Source organism: Pristiophorus japonicus, chromosome 5 (genome assembly GCF_044704955.1).
Source record: "Pristiophorus japonicus isolate sPriJap1 chromosome 5, sPriJap1.hap1, whole genome shotgun sequence".
Classification (NCBI taxonomy): domain Eukaryota; kingdom Metazoa; phylum Chordata; class Chondrichthyes; family Pristiophoridae; genus Pristiophorus; species Pristiophorus japonicus.
Genome location: NC_091981.1, coordinates 61,685,597 through 61,708,887, shown reverse-complemented (window position 1 = coordinate 61,708,887; position 23,291 = coordinate 61,685,597). Strand labels below are relative to the sequence as shown.

General features: G+C 45.6%; 1 long non-coding RNA gene across 1 annotated transcript in view; it reads left to right on the top strand.

Annotated features, from left to right (window-relative positions):
* LOC139263815 (uncharacterized) overlaps nucleotides 1–22,451 on the top strand; it is a 51,549-nt gene extending 29,098 nt beyond the window's left edge. The window contains exon 3 of the long non-coding RNA XR_011593213.1: nucleotides 22,243–22,451. This is a non-coding gene — a long non-coding RNA (uncharacterized lncRNA). The remainder of the gene's footprint in view (nucleotides 1–22,242) is intronic.
* Nucleotides 22,452–23,291: the final 840 nt, after the last annotated feature.

Below are 23,291 nucleotides of genomic sequence, written 5' to 3'. Positions count from 1 at the left end.
ATGCTGATAGGGTGAGTTGAAGAGAGGTGGGAAGAAGCTCTTGTGGAGCATAAATGCCAGCATAGATCAGTTGCACTGAATGGCTTATTTCCATGCACTAGATTCTATGTAATATGTAATGAGGAGTGCGATGAAGCACAATCTTGGGCACTGAGAGGACTATCAAAGTCTTAAAGGGGCACTTTTGCAGCAATGATAGGTCAGGAGGGATTCTGCAATATATTCCAGAGCATACATCCTGCATAATTGTAGCTTGCTGAGTCCTGCATCATTTTATTATTATCAAAGCCTAGGCATGGAACTAACATAGAAACATAGAAATTAGGTGTAGGAGCAGGCCATTCGGCCTTGCTAGCCTGCACCGCCATTCAATGAGATCATGGCTGATCATTCAACCTCAGTACCCCTTTCCTGTTTTTGCTCCATACCCCTTGATCCCTTTGGCCATAAGGGCCATATCTAACTCCCTTTTGAATATATCTAACGAACTGACCTCAACAACTTTCTGCGGTAGAGAATTCCACGTTAACCACTCTCTGAGTGAAGAAGTTTCTCCTTATCTCGGTCCTAAATGGCTTACCCCCTATTTTTAGACTGTGACCCCTGGTTCTGGAACTCCCCAACAACGGACACATTCTTTCTGCCTCTAACCTGTCCAATCCCATCAGAATTTTCTATGTTTCTATGAGATTCCTTCTCATTCTTCTAAACCCCAGTGGATACAAGCCCAGTTGATCCAATCTCTCCTCATATGTTAGTCCTGCCATCCCAGGAATCAGTCTGGTGAACCATCGCTGTACTCCCTCAATAACAAGAACGTCCTTCCTCAGATTAGGGGACCAAAACTGAACACAATATTCTAGATGTGGCCTCACCAAGGCTCTGTACAACTGGGCAGATAGTCCTAGCTTTGGAGGCAGAACAGCATGCAGTAGACAAACAGGAGGACCCTCACAAGAAGGATAGCTCAGTGATTGCTGCAAGGGACATCAGAACTCAACTTATCAATAAAATAAATGACCAAATGCAGATTAGCTGCCTACTTTGTTGAACACCTCTGAACTGTCCGTAAGTGCAGCCCCTGGCACCCTGTCACTTCGACATCACCTCACAAAGCCACGACCGCTACCGCCGAGAAGGACAAGGGAAGCATGTGCATGGGAACACCATCACCTCCAAGTTCCCCTCCAAGTCACAAATCATCCTGACTTGGACCTATATAGGCATTCCTTCAATGTCGCTGGGTCAACATCCTACCTAACAGCATTGTGGGAGCATCTTCGCCACATGGACTGTGGCAATTCAAGAAGAAGGACCACCACCACCTTCTGAAGAGAAGCTAGGGATGGACAATAAACACTAGCCTTGCCAGTGTCGCCTATATCATGAGAATGAAAAAAAATCACACTGTGCACGTTCATATACGATTCACATACAGCGAGCCTGTGTTCTATGGACTGGTACCATTGCTATGGTGATGAAACAAAAGTGTTTTGATTGTATTTTACAGAGCTCGCTTGTTTCATATTTTGATACATGTTGAATGGTGCCCTGCATCCGAAGGAACAACTACTTTAAAGTGACAGCAGTGTTTTGATCCGTATTTATAAGGCTGCATTTCAAAGTTGCGCAGCATCTATTTAGAAAACAGTGACATCTCCCATACACAACTAACTGTAGCTCTGCTGAGTTTGTCAAATCCCTTGATTTAGCTCAACAAATCTATTCAAAGTTGTAAGCCTTTTGCTGGTCATCCTAAGTTTTTGAATTTGCATAATCATTTCACTTAAAAAAAAAAAGACCAGGGCCTAGAAATTCGTCTTGGGCAATGGTGCGAAACAGGCGTCATCGGATCGGCTGCCTGTTATACGCAGCGCCTGAGATTCAGTTCCATTAACTGCAACATTTGGTTATATTGCATTCATCTACTTATTGATAGTTTCACATCCAAATGAGCCCCACGGCATATTAACTGCAGGCTTCCAGTTTGATTCCAGTGTTTGCTGAATTAGCAGATCTCAGCTGGGGTGGTAACAGCAGCACTACAGTTGACCTTGTTGCCACTGCATGAAAATAAGCTGTTGTCTTAGTCCTGATTCCCAATTGTAGTGTGCACATGTTAGGTAAGTGTTTTAACAGATAAGGCGAGTAAATGGAGTGACGGTACATATCAGCCGTGATCTAATTGAATTGAGGAGCAGGCTCGAGGGGCTGAATGGCCTATTCCTGGTCCTATGTGGGAGCCTTGGATAAGGCCAGTAATGGGTTCAACAGTGATACTCTCAATGGTCGCCAACAGTCACTGTTCGAGTTCACTTGGCTGAGGTACCAAAGGGCAAAACCCTCAGTGGAGCTGTTCTTCAGTAAGATAAATATCAAGTCTAAAGAGGACCTGTGAAAATATTTGTCTGACGTTGAATGTACAAAATTGGTGTAAAATTGACAACTAAATCATCTGCAGAGGGCTCGATATTTATCCTCCCACAACTGGAAGGAGAGGGCCGGGAGGGTGAGGTGGCGGTTTAAAGATCTAAATACAATGAATGTGTCCCCAACACGCCGCGGGACAAGCCAGCCGCCTTTTTACAGTGGTGGATGTTGGGGCATCTGAGTGTTCTGCCGTGGAGAGATGGGACACTTCATTAACATATTTAAATCGAGCTCCCACAGAGCAATTGGGAGCCTGATTTAAAATTGACTTGCAGCACCGGTTTCCCAGGGATCGGGAAATCTGACACTGGAAGAGAGGCTGGAGCTGTCGGTTCCACAAGGCAAGTGCCTTTTTCAGCAGGAGTGCTCACCCCAGGCCCCTCAAGGAAGCCTTCGACCTTGCCCAGACCCGATCGCCAGCCGCCCCTCCCGCCCCTTCCAGCCCTCCTGATTGCCGACCTCACTCACCCTCTCAATCATAGCCCCGATCACTGGGACCTTCCTAAAGGGTCCCTGGCTGAGGCCTCCTGCCACTGGTTTCTCCTCTTGGTTGCTGGCCAGGTTTGGTCAATGTGGTCAGCTTCAGTGTAGGAAACAGTACAAAAAAAATGTTAATGAGATCCTGCAGGACCTATGCGTCCCTGGCCTCGCTGGGTTCTACGGCCGTTTTAGGCCTCCCTGCAACCTCGCTGCCTTTTCATAAAGATCGGGACTAATGGTTCTTCCACTGATCTTGACTGAATGGTATAGCTCAGGAAAATAATGCAAAGAGCTTTGATTTTGGATAGAGTTGGCCTTGTTTACAGGCAAAACTGAATGGCTAGCCAAGACCTAATTGCAAATATTTCCAAATTTAAGCACTTGAAGTTTACCTATGTAATTTCACTCTTAAAGGGTGGTGGGGAAGGGTGAAAGCTTCCAAATGGATCACCATGTGGATGCCTAAGTGTATTGCACCATGGAATTCCTGGCCTAACTGCTCTATTACTGTTTGTTCCACTCTCTTCTGTGTGAAGCTTCTTGGGATGTTTTATTGGGGTCAAAAATTGCGGTCGGAGGCTTCCCGCGGGCGGATGCCTCCAACCAAAAAAAATTCCGAATGTACCTCGTGGTCCCGTTCAAATGAACACTTTGGATCCCAGGCCTAGCTGCACAGCCCAGCGCAGAGGCCCACGCATCCCAAGAGCATAAACGCTTCCTGGGATCCCGTGGGCCTGAACCACCAATCACAATGGAGTATTCGCATTCATAGTAATGGGAGCTCCTAGCTTCCTTACTATCAATGAGAGCACCCCTAAAATCAAATAAAACACAAGCAGAAATAAAAAAAACACTTCACTTTTAAAAAATTTATAGAAATTACATTAAATTAAATGTTTTAGAGAAAAGTTTATTTTTCTAAATTTTTTAAAGAAATGTTTTAAAAGTGTTAAAAATAAACTTACCTTCATAGACAGGGTTTTTAATTAAAAAATCAGTAATAACATTTATTTTTCTATCTATTAAAACTATTACGCTGGTAAAATCAGGCCTTATGTCTGCTTTTACCAGGTGTAAGATTTTGAAGGACATTCGCTGGGCAAGAGTTGGGCAAATAAGGCCCAAAAGAAATTTTGACACATCCAAATGCCGGGTTCAGACACATGCGCTTTGCGCGCCTAAACCCCGAACTTGCACGTGCGCACATCGTATGCACCCGGAGAGGCCGGAATTTCAGAGCCGTTATGTTAAAGGTACCATATAAATGCAAGTTGTATTGGTGAAACTGGCTTCATCTTCCCTCCAAGAATGCCAAATTTGCATACATTATAGCTGAATATCCTGAACAGCCTTCATAGCAATCACGTGCTTATTAAAGGGTTAATGGTGATGCAGCAGAATGGTTATTGCAAGTATGTTCCAGTTGGCTACTCAGTTGTGCATTAGTTACAAAGCAACCAACTTCCAAACCTGTGTGTTCTTGGAAGTGTGATAAAATTGGGATAAAAAAAGTTCTCATTTAACGCACAATCTATGCACTGAGAGCAACTTAAGCCCCGGGGCCTAGACATTCGATGATATGTGTTTTTTAGCTACAAAATAGGAGCCTAAGCCCCCAATATGGCATTCATTACGTGCTGGAAATGCATCACCCGCTATATTGGTAAAGGCAGATAAAGAGGCGTCCAGGGCCCACGTCTGAAGCAGGTGTCAGGCAGTTTGTTTATACAAATAGGGTGCCCAATGCCTGTTTGAGGCCCCCTTTGCTAAAAAGAGTTTCCCTGAACCGGCTGTATTTCAGAAAACATGCGACCTGAACAGTGGTCCTTAAAGGGACAGCTGGAGGCCACCACCAGAAAGGTACGTTTTTAAAAGATGTTTACCTGAATATGGAGCCGGGAGGAACAGGATGCGCCTGATCATCTATCTCCTCCCTCCCAATTGATAGGACGGCACGAATCAATTTCTTGCCCCAATTTCTAGTGTTCCAACGCATCAATGTGTGAAACAATTGAGGTGGTGCTGATAAGCTACTTAAAAATTGCAGTCACTGTTTATGATATTACCTCTACCCCTCAGTACAATGGTGCTCTGTAATATATAAATATGTATAGACATACACACAGGAAAATATAGTACAACATTTTGATACAGGAAATCTGAGACTACACTGGCTAAATTTACTTGACTATTATTTTTGTAATTTTTTTTGTCGGTCATTTTTTTTTCAAAGAGACCTCTCTTGAGACGTGTAATTAAAAGATTGGTCAGTTTGTCTAGGAAGCCTTGCTCTAATGGCTAAAATGAAGCAGACAGTGAAAACAAATACGGCTTAAGTATCGCTAACATCTCAATATATATATACAACAGTGTGAAGTGTTGTCCCTTTGATTTTAGCTGGATCGTCTGCAAACTCTCCTGAGTTGGGTCCTAAATTCATCTGCGAGTTTCCTGTAGCCTTGTTTGGGATGGAAACTCTACTTACCCCAAAATAGGCCACTGACATGGAAGGGGTGGGGCTAAGGAGGGAGACTCGTATGCTAGGAGTTCCCTTGTCTTTGGCTTTACAGGGACCCAGCATCTGTTTGGAGGCTGGTATGACGAGTAGCATGAGGGATAGAAGTGGGCTCCACTGGGAGTGGGGCAGTGGTGGAGGTGGTATCCAGGCTGAAAATGTGCTCTGCGTCCCTGAAGAATTGAAAAGGACACAAATCAAAGTACAGGGGGTGTTAAGGGACACAGGCTTGTGTTCCTGAGAATGGGGGCAACATTCCTGTGGCCAGGTGTACACTGCATTGTGCAGCCTCGGGAGTGAGGCAGGCGCCGAGAATGCGCACCGGCCAAACCCATGCAAAAAGGATGAACTCATTGACCCCGCATAGTCTGGCAGGGTTAATAGGGGAGGTCCTGGCCCGCTGTCCGTTTCCGATACCTTGCATTTCGAAAGCACTCTTAACATAGAAAAAACATCCCAAGGCACCTTACAGAGGGAAAACAAAGGAATGGGCGTAAAACCACTAGGGGAAAGTTCGGAGAGGTGACCAAAAACTTGGTCCCTTGGACAGATCACTCTGTGGCTTAGTTTACACATACACCAAACAGTGATATCTGGGTTTAACAGGCAGGTGAAAAGTCTTCAAGAACTGTTACAACCCACAGTCAGCCTCTAATTAAAAATTCGTGGCCAATGCCAAGTACGAAAATGTCTCTGAGCATGTGCTCCAAATGTCCTTCAAATTCGCAACGTCCTGCAAGGTGTCTTAGTTTGGCGACATAACTCGCCACTTCCTGGCCTTCAGAGCTTTTGTAGGTGTAGAACTGGTAACTCACCATCAGAACGCTTTCCTTCGGGTTCAAATGCTCCCGGACCAGTGTGCACAAATCATCGCATGATTTTTCCGTGGGTTTCGCTGGAGTGAACAGGTTCTTCATGAGGCCATATGTTGGTGCCCCACAGATGGTGAGGAGGATCGCCCTTCATTTGGCAGCGCTCTCTTCCCCATTTAGCTCGTTGGCCATGAAGTATTGGTCGAGCTGCTCCACAAAAGTTTCCCAATCATCTCCCTCCGAGAATTTCTCCAGGATGTCCATTGTTCTCGGGTTCGCTATCTGTATTTCGTCGCCAGTTGTAGTGTATGGAGAAAGAGTCAGACTGAACACTGTGAGCTCTTAGTAAACTGTGACTTAGTCTTTTATTGCAGGTCTCCAGAGTGCCTCTCCAACCTGTGAAGCCTCCTTAAATACCTGTGCTCCCAAGGGATCATGATCATGGGATCCCTTGGGACTCTAGGGGATGAGCCCTCTGGTGGCTGTACAAAGTAAATACAAGTTTACATATATAACAATTGGAGTATTATGGAATTCAGACCATGCTCCCATTAATGAACCAGTCGACACTAATCCAGCAGCATACATGGTCATCTTTTCCCTGGCACATACTAACGTAAGATTTATTGAATTCAGTTTCATAATTTTACATGTTAGGATTTGAACTCATGACCACTAGGTTACCAGAGGTAAGCTCACTGATGACATTTCTACGTTTTTCTCCATTTCCATCTTCTTTGTTTTTACCCCCTCCCCTTTTCCTATTGTCTTTGCAATACTTTTTTGTAGTACTGAGAAGTGATGAAAAATCTAAAAAAAATTGAGCCCATTGCCTCTTTGAATGACATGAGGTAAGATCATAAGAATATAAGAAATAGGAGCAGGAGTCGGTCATTTGGCCCCTCGAGCCTGCTCTGCCATTCAATAAAATCATGGCTGATCTTCTACCTCAACTCCACTTGCCTGCACTATCCCCATATCCCTTGATTCCCTTAATATTCAAAAATCTATTGATCTCTGTCTTGAATACACTCAATGACTGAGTATTTACAGCCCTCTGGAGTAGACATTCACAACCCTCTGAGTGAAGAAATTTCTCCTCATCTCAGTCCTAAATGGCCGACCCCTTATTCTGAGACTGTGACCCCTGGTTATAGACTCCCCAGCCAGGGGAAACATCCTCCCTGCATCAACTCTGTCAAGCCCTGTAAGAATTTTGTATGTTTCAATGCGATCACCTCTCATTCTTCTAAACTCTAGAGAATATTAGGCCTAGTCTACTCAATTTCTCCTCATTGAACAACCCCCCCATCCCAGGAATCAGTCTGGTGAACCTTTGTTGCACTCCCTCTATGATAAGTATGTCCTTCCTTAGATAAGGAGACCAAAACTGTACACAATACTCCAGGTGTGGTCTCACCAGGGCCCTATATAATTGCAGTATGACGTCTTTAATCTTATACTCAAATCCTCTTGTAATAAAGGCCAACATACCATTTACTTTCATAATTGCTTGCTGTACCTGCATGTTAACTTTCAGTGATTCGTGTACTAGGACACCCAGGTCCCCCTGAACACCAACACTTCCCAATCTCTCACCATTTAAAAAATATTCTGCTTTTCTATTTTTCCTACCAAAGTGGATAACTTCACTTTTCTCCACATTATATTCCATTTGCCATGTTCTTGCCCACTCACTTAGTCTGTCTATATCCCCTTGAAGTCTCTTTACATCCTCCTCACAACTTACATTCCCATCTAGCTTTGTATCATCAGAAAACTTGGATATATTACATTTGGTCTCCATACATGAGGCACTTTCATTCAAAGCATTCGGCAACTCTGAGGGTAACTCCCACATTTTTAAACTGTCTTTTAAACATAACCTCTAAAGTAGAACTTCGGCCCAAATCTGCCTCTTAGATTTGTTAGTCTTTATCCTTAAAGAGCGATTTTGCAGGACGCATGCAAATGTGTTGATTTCAGATAGTTATCAAAGAAATGGAAAACCTGTCCCTTTCTCCGATTATACCAAGAATACAATACAAGCACTAGCACTGCACAGAAATGGTTTTTCTAGACGATATCTGTGACACAAGAGATTTCTGTTCTACAGCCTGCAAATAAAATGGACTCTCACAAGGTTGTAGAGCCTCTTTGTTGGCCTCTTTTGCTGCAGTCAGTAACGATCAAGGTCATAAGCATGAAGTTCCATTCATACTCATCAGTCTTATAACAGTGCCAAAATCAAAGTTTTAACTCAACAAGTAGGAATATGAAAGGATAATGGCTGTGACTGTCCATTTTGTTGTGGAAAAGAAAACAAATGGATAAAATAAGAGACCTTTTTATTTTTAGTGGCCAAATTTCAAACTTCTGCTATTGCCACTCTCTAACTGTCTGCTGAAAGGTGTGACATTGATCTGGGGTGGCCTGTCCTTTTGCTTTTCCACGTGCCACGTGAGGAAACACCATGGGCTGAATCTTGCGAGGTCATGCTCCTGGCACAAAGCCTCGCTGGATGGGAGGATGGATTGGAAAATTGGATACAGAGGTCTGTACACTTGATTTACAGCAGTCCTGTTTTTCCAGTGATTAATGGTAGTTACCGCATAATTGGGACCACTGCAAATCAGGTGCGCTGATCACCATGCCTGATTTTCTGATCTGCACTTCCATCAAACAAGCCTCTGTGCCAGGAGCCTCATCTCACAAAATTTACCCCTGGGCCTCAGACTCTATCTCCCTATTACTGTTGCTGAGGTTGGGAACTCACCACATGAAGAATCATGTACTTGTATCGATGTCCTACCATGCGGTGCGCTGGTGCACTGACTAGTTGCATGACCATTCTATCCCAAAGCTTTTGGCGCAGGAGCAGGCGTCTTTTCAGTCGTGTAAAAACACTTGACTTCACACCATCTTTATTTCCCCCATGTCGATAACCTGTATTGTTTATCAGGTTCCTATAGGCAGTCCCTCAGAATCGAGGAAGACTTGCTTTCGCTCCTGAAGTGAGTTCTTTGGTGGCTGAACAGTCCAATATGAGAGTCACAGACTCTGTCACAGATGGGACAGAGAGTTGTTGAGAGAAGGGGTGGGTGGGACTGGTTTGCTGCACGTTCCTTGCCTGTGCTTGACCTCTGCATGCTCTCGGCGTTGAGACTTGAAGTGCTCAATGCCCTCCCGGACGCACTTGCTCCACTTAGGACGGTCTTTGGCCAGGGACTCCCAAGTGTCAGTGGTGATGTCGCACTTTATCAGGGAGGCTTTGAGGGTGTCCTTGTAATGTTTCCGCTGTCCACCTTTGGCTCGTTTGCCGTGAAGGAATTCCACATAGAGCACTTGCTTTGGGAGTCTTGTGTCTGGCATGCGAACTATGTGGCCTGCCCAACGAAGCTGATCGAGTGTGGTCAGCTTTTAATGCTGGGATGTTAGCCTGAATGAGGACACTGATGTTAGTGCACCTGTCCTCCTAGGGGATTTGCAGGATCTTGCGGAGATATCGTTGGTGATATATCTCCAGCGACTTGATGTGTCTTCTGTACATTGTCCATGCCTCTGAACCATACAGGAGGGCGGGTATTACTACAGACCTGTAGACTATGAGCTTGGTGGTAGATTTGTGGGCTTGGTCTTCGAACACTCTTTTCTTCAGGCGGCCAAAGGCTGCACTGGCTCACTGGAGGTGGTGTTGAATCTCCACATCAATGTCTGCTTTTGTTGACAAGAGGCTCCCGAGACATGGGAAATGGTCCACGTTTCGAGGGCTGTGCCGTGAATCTTAATGACTGGGGGGCAGTGGACAGGCTGGTGGAGGACCTTTGTCTTAGGGATGTTTAGTGTAAGGCCCATGCTTTCATATGCCTCAGTAAATACATCGACTATATCCTGGAGTTTAGCCTCTGTATGTGCGCAGACACAGGTGTTGACCACGTACTGTAGTTCAACGACAGAGGTTGGGGTGATCTTGGACCTGGCCTGGAGGCGGCGTAGGCTAAACAGCTTCCCATTGGTTCTGTAGTTTAGTTCCACTCCAGCGGGGAGCTTGTTGACTGTGAGGTGGAGCATGGCAGTGAGGAAGATTGAGAAGAGGGTTGGAGCGATGACGCAGCCCTGTTTGACCCTGGTCCAGATGTGGGTTGGGTCTGCAATGGATCCGTTGGTAAGGATCATGACCTGCATGTCATTGTGGAGCAGGCGAAGGATGGTGACAAACTTTTGGGGGCATCCGAAACAGAGGAGGACATGCCATAGACCCTCACGGTTGATAGTGTCAAAGGCCCTTGTAAGGTCGAAGAAGACCATGTATAAGGGCTGGCGCTGCTCCCTGCATTTTTCCTGCAGTTGTCGCGCTGCAAAGATCATGTCCGTTGTGCCCCGTAGGGGACGGAATCTGCACTGTGACTCTAGGAGGAGCTCATCAGCCACAGGGAGAAGACGGTTGAGGAGAACTCTAGCGACAACTTTCCCAGCGGCTAAGTGGCTGATAACAGGGAGACTCCCCTTAGTTGCCGCAGTCGGACTTGTCCCCTTTTTTAAAGATGGTCATGATCACTGCATCTCTGAGATCTCCCGGCATGCTCTCCTCTCTCCAGATGAGAGAGATGAGGTTATGTATCCGCGCCAACAGCTCCTCTCCGCCATACTTTAGCGTTTCAGCAGGGATTCCATCCGCTCCCATAGCCTTGTTGTTCTTGAGCTGTTTTATGGCTTTTCCTACCTCATGCAACATTGGGGTTTCACTGAAGTGGTGGCGGGTCGCATGCTGCGAGATGGAGTCAAGAACACTCGAGTCAAAGGCAGAGTCTTGATTGAGGAGATCTTCGAAGTCCTCCTTCCAGCAGGTCCTGGCAGCCTCGGTGTCCTTAATGAGTGTTTCCCCATTCTTGGCCAGCAGTGGGGTAGGGCTTTGGGAGTTTGGACCGTAATAGCCTTGACTACGATGAAGAATCTTTGCATATCGTGGCTGTCGGCCAGTTATTGTATTTCTGTGCTATCTCCATCCACCACCTGTTCTTAGGTCCCGGGTTTTTTGTTGGACCTCAGCTTTGAGCTGTCTGTAATGTTGCTTTGCTGCACCCGAATTGGGTTGTTGCTTGAGGCTCAGAAATGCTCTGTGCTTGCGATCTATTAGTTCTTGGATCTCCTGATCATTTTCATCAAACCAGTCCTGGTGCTTTCTGGTTGAATAACCAAGTGTCTCTTCACAGGCGCTGGTTATAGAGACCTGGAGGGTAGACCATGCGCTGTGGGCATTCAACATCTCAGGGTCATCAAGGCACGCCAGGTTAGCTGTGAGGCGCTAGCTGTATAGGGTTCTCTTAGCTGGGTCTTTAAGTGCCCCGGCATTGATTTTTTTTGTGGCACTGCTTCTGCTGTCTCCTCTGCTTTGGGGCTATGTTAATGTTGATGATGGATCGGATTAGGCGGTGGTCCGTCCAGCAGTTGTCAGCTCCTGTCATGGCGCAGGTGATGTGCACATCCTTGCGATCCCTGGCTCGGACGATGACATAGTCAAGCAGGTGCCAGTGTTTGGAGCGAGGGTGTTGCCACAATGTCTTGTATTTGTCCCTCTGGCGGAACAGGGTGTTGGTGATGAGGAGTTCATGTTCTAGACATTTTGTCAGGAGTAGGGTACCGCTGGAGTTGGCTTTCCCTACCCCCTCTCTGCCAATCACACCTCCCCAAAAGGCTATGTCTTTGCCGACCCTGGCGTGAAATCACCTAGTAGGATCAGTTTGTCGCTCGCGGGGTCGCGGGACAGAGATGTTTTGAGGTTGGAATAAAAACCCTCTTTGGTCTCATCCATTGCTTCGAGTGTTGGGGCGTATGCACTGATGACTGTGGCACATTGGTTCCGGGATAGGGTGAGTTGGAGAGTCATGAGGCGTTCGTTAACCCCCGCAGGGGGAGTCTTTGAGGCGGTCGACCAGCTCATTTTTGATGGCCAAACCGACTCCGTGAAGGCAGCGTTCTTCCTCTGGTTTTTCTTTCCACTTGTCTAATGTGAGGAATGGATTAACAGCCATGTCATAGTGAGGCGTTGTTCTCTACCAATGCGCGCCCAAGTAGATTTTATCATGTTTTATTTTTGTTAAATTATATAAATTATGTAAAGTTATTTACTGAACCGAGTTATATCGACCAGAAAACTCCAAGATTTTGCTTTTGTACTCGGGCTTCTGCCTGGCTGGAGCCTTAACAGGAAACTGTTAAAATGACGAAGGGCATCAGAGGAGTTATGGATGTAGGTGGGAAGAGAGTGGACAAGGGGAGAACAAATAGAGTCGAGATAGGAAGAAATATGTCCTGTGGGGCAAGAACAGGCTGAAACTGTTATGTCTGTAATGCACGTATGAATGACTCCATGAGGCAATGTGTTGTACTCAAACTGTAGTGACCTTGGTCCTTTATTCGTAACTCCAGAGTGAGGCACAATCATGGTGGGCAGTCTTTTATACTGGGCCCTGCACAGCTATGCAGGTGACCCTCTGGTCTCCCACTGCAGAGCCCTCTGGTGGACAGCCTCTGCCACAGAGTTAGGAAACCCCGGTCTCCACCAGTGCACCCTCTAGTGGTGCCAGCATAGTATATATACAGTGTAAACCTTATTGATAGTCCATCAGGTAACAAGTCTCCATCTTATGCAACTATACAGTGACTACACAGAGAGTATATCTATAGTCTGCATATATAACAGAAAGGATGGGTGTACCTGGGCTGTCCTGTTTGTGGAGCTTGGGAAGGAGGTTGGGGAACTATGAGGTTGGTGGCTGTGGAGGGAAGATCTTCAGAGGAGATGAGGTCAGTGACAGTCTGGGAAATGATGGTTTGATGTTCAGTAGTGGGGTTATGGTCGAGGGGGAGGTAGAAGGAGGTGTCAAAGAGTTGGCGATCAGCCTTTGCAAGGTAGAGGCCAGTTCACCAAACAACAACAGCACCACCCTTGTCAGCAGGTTTGATGACAAGGTAGGGGTTGGATCTGAGCAAGCGGAGTGCTGCAGGCTCAGAGGGAGGTAGGTTGAGTGAGTGAGGGGAGCAGAGAAATTGAGAAGGCTGATGTCCCGTTGGCAGTTTGCAATGAAGAGGTCTGGAGAGGGTAAAAGGCCAGAGGGAGGGCTCCAAGTAGAGCGAGAATTCTGAAAACGGAAGAAAGTGTCAGCTGTGCGGGAGGAAGATTCGTGACCGAAGAAGTGGGCACGGAGACGAAGGCGGCGGAAAGAGAGCTCAGCATCGTGCCGAGTTTGAAGTTCATTGAGGTGGGGGCGTAAGGGAATGAAGCTCAGGCCTTTGCTGAGGACTGATCATTTAGTGTCAGAGAGGGGAAGGTCAGAGGGGATAGTGAAAACATGGCAGGGGTTGCGATTGGAAGAAGAGATGGGATCAGAGGGAAGTGTGGGGGAAGAAGGTTCCGGAGGGGCGTTGGTGTCCAAGAGTTGTTGAAGTTTACGATCCTTGACACCTGAAAGGAAGGAAAAAGTTTTTGGTTAAAATGCCCTACTGCCTGGCTGGAACTTTAACTGTTTAGGATAGAGCTCTTGTGCGTGCCACTCATGTACAAAGAGCTCTCTTCCAACAGTTCGACATTTAAACGTTTAGAGAGCAGAAAGGGGAGAATTCCAGCTCTCTGTACACTTAAATTGTGATAAGGTTTAGATAGTGCCCAGGGTTCTGTGAGCATTTTGCAAACTAGGTTTGATGTCACAGTTGATTTACAGTCCATTAACTTCAGTGTTAAACTGAAGCAATGTTTTACTACCGCTTCCAGGAGTCTCGCTTTGGATTCAGGTTGAGATTTAAACGGCCAGTTTAGTGTCGCTGTGAAATGGACATGGCTAAACTCTGACTTGTGGTGTAAATGCATGCTAAGCGTGGTGTTAACACTAGAGCTGTATTATCGTAAAATCAGGCCAAAATGACCAACACTAGCAGAAAAGCCGTGCCAGTTCAAAAAAATTAAAACTTTTCTGTCTGTGTTACTTTGCCTTCAAAAATGTTAAGCTAGAGGGGCAGCCCAATCTGATGATGCAGTCAAGGAATTACAGAAGAACCTATACATAATTTAGGAGTGGAAAGGCCTATGCCAGGTTAAATTCAATATGGGCAATTGTACACGATTACACATTGGAAGAAAATGTGGGGCACACACTTACTCAATAAATGGTGTTTAACCAACTTGGGCAGAGGCTTAAAGTGATCTCGGAGTGATAGCCTCAACACTGCCCAAGTACAGTCATTGCAATCAACAAAGCTCAGAGAGTGCTGAGCTACATTTGCTGAATCAGTATGAGCCATCATGCAGAAACTGTGTCGTGACATGGTCAGGAAGCATCTTGAATTCTTTTCTGCACTTAAATTTGGTCAGAGACACGAGGGAAACATCAAAGCCTTAGAAGCAGTGGAGAGAGGAGGCTGATCCTTTGTGTCAGAGGACTGAGTTATGAGGATAGACTAGAAAATGATTGACCTTGAGTAAATGAGAGGAGACCTTCCTGAGACATACATGGTACTAAGTGGAATAGAGAAGATTAATCCTAAGCACTACTATAAATTGCACCACACCTTAGATACAGGGGTGGCGCCAAAGGATAGTAGGATTGCACATTTTGAAAAAATGAGTTCTGGGATGTGGGCGTCGTTGGCGAAGGCAGCATTCATTGCCCATCCCTAATTGCCCTTGAGCAGGTGGTGGTGAGCTGTCTTCTTGAACCGCTGAAGTCCTTATGATGAAGGTACTCCCACAGTGCTATTAAGGAGGGAATTCCAGGATTTTGACCCAGCAACAATGAAGGAAAAGCAATATATTTCCATGTCAGGATGGTGTGTAACTTGGAGGGGAATTTTCAGGTGATGATGTTCCCATGTGTCTGCTGCCCTCGTCCTTTTAGGTGTAGAGGTCGCGGGTTTAGGATGTGCTGCCGAAGAAGCCTTGGCGAGCTGCTGCAGTGCATCGTGTAGATGGTATACACTGCAGCCATGGTGCACCGGTGGTGGAGGGAGTGAATGTTTAAGGTGGAGGATGGGGTGCCAATCAAGCAGACTGCTTTGTCCTGGATGGTGTTAAGCTTCTTGAGTGTTGCTGGAGTTGCACTCAACCAGGCAGGTGGAGAGTATTCCATCACACTCCTGACCTGTGCCTTGTAAATGGTGGAAAGGCTTTGGGGAGTCAGGAGGTAAAACATTTGCTGCAGAATACCCAGCCTCTGACCGGCTCTTGTTGCTACTGTATTTATGTGGCTGGTCCAGTTAAGTTTCTGGTCAATGGTCACCCCATGAATGCTGGATGTTGATGGTAGGAGGATTCGGTGATGGTAATGCCTTTGAATGTCAAGAGGAGGTGATTAAACTCTTGCTTGTTGGAGATAGTCATTGTCTGGCATTTGTGTGGCATGAATGTTACTTGCATCTTATCAGGCCAAGCCTGAATGTCGACCAGGTCTTGCTGCATTCTGGCATGGCCTGGTTCATTTTCTGAGGAGTTGCGAATGGAACTGAACACTGTGCAATCATCAGTGAACATCCCCACTTCTGACCTTATGATGGAGGGAAGGTCTTTGATGAAGCAGCTGAAGATGGTTGGGCCTAGGACACTGCCCTGAGGAATTCCTGCAGCGATGACCTGGGCTGAGATGATTGATCTTCAACAACCACAACCATCTTCCTTTGTGCTCGGTATGACTCCAACCAGTGGAGAGTTTTCTCCCCATTGACTTCAATTTTACCAGGGCTCCTTGATGCCACACTCGGTCATAAGCTGCCATGATGTCAAAGGCAGTCACTCTCACCTCATCTCTGGAATTCAGCTCTTTTGTCCATCCTTGTTCAAAAAAGAGGAAAAGGAGAAACCTGGCAACTACATGCCAGTCAATTTAACTTCTGTGTTGGGAAAGCTTTTAGAAACAATAATCCGGAAGGAAATGAACACCCACTTGGACAAGCATGGACTAATAAAGGAGAGCCACCATGGATTTGTTAAGGGCAAATCGTGTTTGGCTAACTTGATAGAGTTTTTTAATGAGGGTGTGGATGAGGGCAGTGCAGTTGATGTTGTGTGAATGGATTTTCAAAAGGCGTTGGTTAAAATGCCACATACTAGGCTTGTTATCAAAATTGAAGCCATGAGGGATGGTAGCAGCATGGATACAAAATTGTCTAAGGGATAAAAAACAGAGCTGTGGTAGATGACTGTTTTTTTGACTGGAGGGAGGTATACAGTGACGTTCCCCAAGGTTCAGTACTAGGACCACTGCTGTTTTTGATAGACATTAATGACTTGGATTTGGGGGGTACAGGGCATAATTTTGAAATTTGCAGATGACACAAAATTTGGAAGTGTAGTAAAGAGTGAGGAAGATGGTAATAGACTTCAAGAAGACATAGACAGACTGGTGGAATGGGCAGAAAGATGGCAGATGAAATTCAGTGTAGAGAAATGTGACGCTGTACATTTTGGTAGGAAGAATTCGGAGAGACCATACACACTAAATGGTACAATTTTAAAAGGGTTGCAAGAACACAGAGACCTGGGGGTACTTGTGCACAAATCTTTGTAGGTGGCAGGATAGGTTAACAAGGCAATTAATAAACCATATGGATCCTGGGCTTTATAAATAGAGGCAAAGAGTACAAAAGCCACAAAGTTTTGCTAAATCTAAATAAAACACTAGTTCAGCCCCAGATAGAGCATTGTGCTCAATTCTGGGCACCACTCTTTTGGAAGGACGTGAAGGCTTTGGAGAGGGTACGGAAGACATTTATTCGAATGGTTCCAGGGTTGAGGGATTACTGTTACATGGATAGACTAGCGAAGCTGGGGTTGTTCTCCTTAGAGCAACAACAACAAAAACAACTTGTATTATATATAGTGAAAAGTCCCAAGGCGCTTCACAGGAGTATTATGAGATAAGGAGAAATTAGGGCAGGTGACCAAAAGCTTGGTCAAAGAGGTAGGCTTTAAGGAGTGTCTTGAAGGATGAAAGAGAGATCGAGAGACAGAGAAGATCAGGCAGTGAATTCCAGAGCTTAGGGCCTAGGCAACGGAAGGCACGGCCACCAAAGGTTGAGTGATTATAATCAGGGATGCTGAAGAGGGCAGAATTAGAGGAGCATAGACATCTCGAAGGGTTGTAGGGCTGGAGGAGATTACAGAGATAGGGAAGGGCGAGGCTATGGAGCGATTTGAAAACAAGGGTGCGAATTTTAAAATTGAGGCATTGCTTAACTGGGAAAATGCCAAGAAATAGTGGGACATCTAGATAGGAATACTGCAATCAAGCAGACACAACATGGATTCATGAAGGGGAAATCATGTTTAACTAATTTACTGGAATTCTTTGAAGATATAATGAGCATGATGGATAGAGATGTACCGATGGATGTGGTGTATTTAGATTTTCAAAAGGCATTCGATAAGGTGCCACACAAAAGGTTACTGCAGAAGATAAAGGTACGCGGAGTCAGAGGAAATGCATTAGAATGGATTGAGAATTGGCTGGCTAACTGAAAGCAGAGAGTCGAGATAAATGGGTCCTTTTTGGGTTGGAAATCGGTGGTTAGTGGTGTGCCACAGGGATCGGTGCTGGGACCACAACTGTTTACAATATACATAGATGACCTGGAAGAGGGGACAGAGTGTAGTGTAACAAAATTTGCAGATGACACAAAGATTAGTGGGAAAGCGGGTTATGTAGAGGACACAGAGAGGCTGCAAAGAGATTTAGATAGGTTAAGCGAATGGGCTAAGGTTTGGCAGATGGAATACAATATCGGAAAATGTGAGGTCATCCACCTTGGAAAAAAAAACAGTAAAAGGAATATTATTTGAATGGGGAGAAATTACAACATGCTGCGGTGCAGAGGGACCTGAGGGTCCTTGTGCATGAATCCCAAAAAGTTAGTTTGCAGATGCAGCAGGTAATCAGGAAGGCGAATGGAATGTTGGCCTTCATTGCGAGAGGGATGGAGTACAAAAGCAGGGAGGTCCTGCTGCAACTGTACAGGGTATTGGTGAGGACGCACCTGGAGTACTGCATGCAGTTTTGATCACCTTACTTAAGGAAGGATATACTAGCTTTGGAGGGGGTACAGAAACGATTCACTCGGCTGATTCCAGAGATGAGGGGGCTACCTTATGATGATAGATTGAGTAGACTGGGTTTTTACTCATTGGAGTTCTGAAGGATGAGGGGTGATATTATAGAAACATTTAAAATAATGAAAGGGATAGACAAGATAGAGGCAGAGAGGTTGTTTCCACTGGTTGGGGAGACTAGAACTAGGGGGCACAGCCTCAAAATATGGGGGAGCCAATTTAAAACTGAGCTGAGAAGGAATTTCTTCTCCCAGAGGGTTGTGAATCTGTGGAATTCTCTGACCAAGGAAGCAGTTAAGGCTAGCTCATTGAATGTATTCAAATCACAAATAGATAGATTTTTAACCAATAAGGGAATTAAGGGTTATGGGGAGCGGGCGGGTAAGTGGAGCTGAGTCCACGGCCAGATCGGCCATGATCTTGTTGAATGGCGGAGCAGGCTCAAGGGGCTAGATGGCCTACTCCTGTTCCTAATTCTTATGTTCTTATGTTCTTATGAGCCAATGTAGGTCAGCAAGCTCAGGGGTGATGGGTGAGCGGGACTTTGTGCGAGTTAGGACACGGGCAGCCGAGTTTTTTAACACTCAAGTTTACGTAGGGTAGAATGTGGGAGGCGATCAGGAGTGCGTTAGAATAGTCAAATCTCGAGGTAACAACGGCATGGATGAGGGCTTAAGCAGCGGATGAGCTGAGGCAAGGGTGGAGGTTACGGAGGTGGAAATTGGCGGTCTTAATTATGCTGCGGATATGTGGTCAAAAGCTCATTTCAGGGTCAAATATAACACCAACATTGCAAACAGTGTGGTTCAGCCTCAGACAGAAGTTGGGGAGAGGGATGGAGTCAACAGCAAGGGAACAGAATTTGTGGCGGGGACCGAAAACAATGAAAACTGTTTTCAGATGATGCCATCAAGGGGCAACATGTAGATAAGAAATAGGAGCGGGCCAAGCATACTTCCTTGGGGGACACTAGAGGTAATGATGCGGGGGCAGGAAGAGAAGCCGTTGCAGGTGATTCTCTGCTATGATTAGATAGATAAGAATGGAACCAGGTGAGTGCAGTCCCACCCAGTTGTCAACGGTGGTGAGGCATTGGAGAAGGATAGAGTGGTCAACTGTATCAAAGGCTGCAGACAATTCAAGAAGGACGAGGAGGGATAGTTTGCCTTTGTTACGGTCACAAAGTATGAGAGCAGTTTAGGTACTACGGCAGGCACGGAAACTGGATTGGAACATGCAATTGCAGGAAAGATGGGCATGGATTTGGGAGTCGACAACATGTTCAAGGACTTTGGAGAGGAAAGAGAGTTTGGAGATGGGTGGTAGTTTGCAAGGACAGAGGGGTTGAGGGTTGTTTTTTTGAGGAGAGGGGCAATGAAGGCAGATTTGAGGGAGAGGGGGCAGTACCTGAGGATAGGGAACCGTTAACAATTTCAGCTAATATGGGAGCCAGAAAAGGAAGTTGGATGGTTAGCAGTTTGGTGGGAATAGGGTTGATGGAGCAGAAAGTGGGTCATGAGGGGAGATCGGAGAGAAACTAGAGAAAGATGTGAGGTCAGGCCTGGGGCAGGGGGGATCCTTAGAGGAAGTTTGGCCCGGTGGGCTAGGAAAGGAAAAGAAGAGGCAGAGGCGGCTGAATGGATGGCCTCAATCTTAGAGACAAAGAAGTCCTTGAGCTCCTCACACTTATTGTCAGAAGTGAGGGTGGAGACTGGGGAGAGGGGTTTAAAAAGACAGTTAGCAGTGGAGAATAAAAGCTGGGGTTTATCTTTACATTCAAGAATGATTCTGGAATAGTGAGCAATTTTGGCAGACGAGAGCAGAATCCGATAGTGCTTTATGTGGTTCAGCCAGATCTGGCGGTGAATGGCTAAACCAGTTGTCCACCATAACCGTTCAAGTCTGCGGCCCTTGAACTTAGAGAGTAAAGATTAGGGCTGTACCGGGGGGAATGGCCAGGGTGAGAGAGAGTAATTGTTTTAACAGGGACTAGGGCATCAAAGGTGGTGGTGAGGGTGTGATTGAGCAGATCGGTAGCTGCAGCAAAGTCATGGTAAATGGAGGGCCAAAGGCTGGACAGTTGGGAGTTGATAAGTGCAGTTGTAAGAGAGTCAAGAGAGTGTTTTTCCAGGGGCTGACACAGAAGGAGATAGGGTTGGGGATGGAAGGGGAATGTGGGTGAGGAGTAATACGAGGAAGTGGTCAGAGATGGCCTTATCTGCGATTGACACGATGGGAGTAGTGGGGCTACGAGAGATGGCAAGGTTGAGGGGTGGCCATGAATATGGGTTGGGGAGTTTACATGGAGGGAGAGATTAAGGGAGGATAGGAGACTTGTGAACTCAGAGGAGAGAGAGCATGATGAATTGAGATGGAGGTTGAAATCACCGAGGACGAGAAATCGTTCGGTGCAGAGGCAGAAGGAGGAAAGTAGTGAAGAACTATCAGTAATAACATTTTTATGGTACTTAGCTGGGTGGTAGAGAAGAAAAATTTTAAGTGAGAGGGGTGGAATAAGGTGAGATGCTCAAAGGAGAAGAAAGTGCCGGAGGAGTAGGGGTCAGACCAAGGTGTAATTTGATGATGAGAGCCACACCGCCACCATGGCGGTCTGGGCAGGGCAAGTATAGCCAGGCAGGGAGACTTCATTTAAGAGTAATGTGTCATCACCGCTCAACCAGGTTTCCGTCAGGGCCATGATGTCGATGCCTTCATTCATGATAAGCTCATGGATGGGAAGGACCTTGTGCGCAAGCAAACGGACATTCTGGAGGGAGCTGCGGAGAGGTTCGGTGATGGCCACTGCCGGCGTCCACAGGGTCAGCGTTGGGGGGGGCGTCGGGGTGAGTTGGACCGGGAGGAGATTGGCAAGATTAGCCCCCAGTGGGTGTTCTGGGCAGGAAGGTCGGCGAGAGAGTAGGATGGGACAGTTGGGGTTGCTGCTCATAAGGAGGCAGCGACGAGTGGGCCATTCGGAGGATGCCAGGAGAGGCACAGAGGGAAGCTGTAGGCTTTTCCAGGAGGGAGTCAAGCCTGGGACGGTGGCAGGAGAGTAGGAAGGTCGAAGTATAATAAAGATTGGGTAGGGATTTGGGAGGGCAGAGTATCCGCGAGAGGAGAGATGAAAGGAGGCATGATGACAGGAGAGAATAGTCAGGGAGGGATAGGGAGAAAACGAATGAGGGGGAAAAAGTGGAAAAGTATTGACTGGCTCGGGTCCGGAGCGACAACCAAAATGCGCATGCGAATGGACAGGAGAAAATCTCAGGTTACATAGGCCTGTTTAAATGTAGTAGTTAATGGGATACAATAGTAGGGAGACCCAGAGTCAGAAGTCCCAGAGTCAGAAGTCAGAGCCGAGTAGACTAAGAATGGATTTGGTAGAGGTGTTTAAAATCATGAAGGATTTAGATAGAGTAACTAAAGAGAAAATGTTTCCAATAGTCGAAAGGTCAATAATAAAAGGGCACAGATTTAGGATGATTGGCAAAAGAACCAGAGATGACATGAGGAAAAACCTTTTACGCAACGAGTGGTTAGGATTTGGAATGCACTACCTGATAGGGTGGTAGATACCGATTCAATACTGGCCTTCTAAAGAGAATTGGATAAATACTTGAAGGATAAAAAATTGCACGACTCTGGGGAACGACTGGGTGAGTGGGACTAACTGGATTGCTCTTTGAAAGGGCCAGTGCAGATTCGATGGGCTGAATGGTATCCTTCTGTGCTGTACTATTCTATGAATTTTTGATCCTATGATCTGCAGAACAGTTTGAATTGGTAAATGTCAAATTCAGCACTGATGTCTGGAAGCACTTCATCACACAGAGTGCTCATTGATGGGTCGATTGGCCTCCCATATTTTTACATGTGTGTGAAATTGCTGTCCCACTTGTGCTTATTTTCAGAGATAACAGAACTGAGAAATGAAGTGGGATGATGTGGAGCGCGGGACTTTGATTCTTCACTACTCCGATTTCAATACTGAGCAAAGTAATGTTTTCTTCTTGAAATAGCAATACACGGAAGAAAACTGAACTTTTGAGGTGTATTAGTCATGGAGTGTTTTTAATGGCCATTGTGCAGCACATGGAGAGTACATTGTATGGTTGAGGCTGTGTGACTTCTTTTCACACATGAATTATATTGTAATCATTTTCACTGCTGTGAAGTAACAATTGCAGGGACTGAGAAATAAAACTAAAGCGTGTATAATTTTCCATTGGATACTTTGTGTGGAAGTCCATTCCGAGTCAATCCACTATTTATATAAATAGAATCCGATCCAACATTGTGTGTCACACTGTTTTTTAACCCAGTAAAGGCTCCAGTGTACAAGGAACCAATGATAGTTTGGTCAGGACAATCTTAACTATAGATTCAAATAACTCAAAATTCGAACAGTTCCAAATTAAATTTTGAACAGCCAATGATAGGTGGGTACAATGTAGGTTATAGAAGCTGGTTCTATGTGTGCGCCCAGTGTAATACAACCCAGGATTGTATATTTACCCACTACTTTATCACCTGGGAGTTGATATATACCCATTAGTATATGTGTTGTTAGTGGATATATATATATAGCCATTACTATACAGTACCAATCATGATTGGATGTTATAGTAATAGCTATAGCTCCAATCAAAACTCAGTCTATACCATCTGGGAATGGTTATATATTTACTACTATACCATCTAGGATTGGATAATTACTATACCAACCAGTTATAAATATATACCCACTACTATATCCCACTACCAGGATTTGATATATATTCAATACTACACCAACAGTGATTGGATATATAGCCACTATTATATCACCTAAGATTGGGTTTGTAACCACTATGATATTGGTAATTTTTGGATATTTGTCCACTACACTACCCAATATTGACTAATATACTGCATGAAATTGGACATATGCCCAATATTATTCCACCTGCAATTAAATCAC